Genomic DNA, 1045 nt, shown 5'->3' on the forward strand with positions numbered 1-1045 from the left:
ATGACATTTTAAAATCACTATTACTTATTTGAATATTCTTATTTGTTTTAAAGTATCAATAATACAAGTACCGTATGCAAGTATAATAATATAGAAATCGAAAGAATCTAACCAGACATTGCTCTCTATTACTCCACACATCGGTCAATTGAAATGTAAAGTGTTTTGTAAACCAATTCTATTAAAATGCTCAACAAATTCGGAAAAGTGTAAGACAGTCACACTTTAGACTTACTCATATCATGCTCATAGTGTTAGTACACAGCAAACAGAAGATACATACCGGTACAATAAGAATAACTGAAGCATCTGCTTAGATTGAAATGGTAATACATATGTGCTGTTATGTATTTTTTTATAACTTATTTAAAGAGATTATAGGGGATCAAAACATCCCTTTCGCTTCCAAACAAAGACTTAAACCAGTTGCCAAAGGTTCTCTGTGATCTAAACGCACTACGGACAACTTCAATTCCACCTTTCAAATGTGTCATGTTATCTTGATATGATGAAAATGCATCATCAGCAGCTTGTTTATACACAATAAATGCAGTTTTTTCAGAGTTCTCATGTTTATCCTTAAAGCCGCGAATTTTGGCATATTCCTGAAAAATTGCAACATGCTCTTATTTATAATATTAAAATCTAATATAAATAATGAATTACGTCTTTTGCAAATTATATATATATATATATATATATATAAAACTATATATATATATATAAAGGTAGCCGTTAACACTGTTAAATCATATTTAAATCATCAAAGAAAGGTAAATACAGTGTTCGAATAAAGCACTTAATAAATACATCGTGTAGCATAGCTCTCAAGGAATGTAGTCCTGTAAATAAATGAATAAAGAAATTATGTAATAAATGCCTCCGGCGGGAATCGAACCTGCGACCTCTCGCTGTCAAGGCGAGTGTCATACCACTAGACCACGGAGGCTTCATGGTTGAACAGATTCAAATACCACCAGATACACTTATTACACAAATAGGTGCATATTACAAAATAACTGTACATAACTGTATTTACCTTTCT

The 1045-nt window shown here is 31.2% G+C and overlaps 1 non-coding gene across 1 annotated transcript; it reads right to left on the reverse strand.

Annotated features, from left to right (window-relative positions):
* Positions 1-877: 877 nt before the first annotated feature.
* On the reverse strand, positions 878-949 carry Trnas-uga. The gene has a single exon. It is a non-coding gene; the product is annotated as a tRNA-Ser (tRNA).
* Between the last annotated feature and the right edge of the window lie 96 nt (positions 950-1045).

The sequence above is a fragment of the Anneissia japonica genome, unplaced genomic scaffold (assembly GCF_011630105.1).
Source record: "Anneissia japonica isolate Jap-2015-1 unplaced genomic scaffold, ASM1163010v1 scaffold737_len1565949_cov176, whole genome shotgun sequence".
Lineage (NCBI taxonomy): Eukaryota > Metazoa > Echinodermata > Crinoidea > Comatulida > Comatulidae > Anneissia > Anneissia japonica.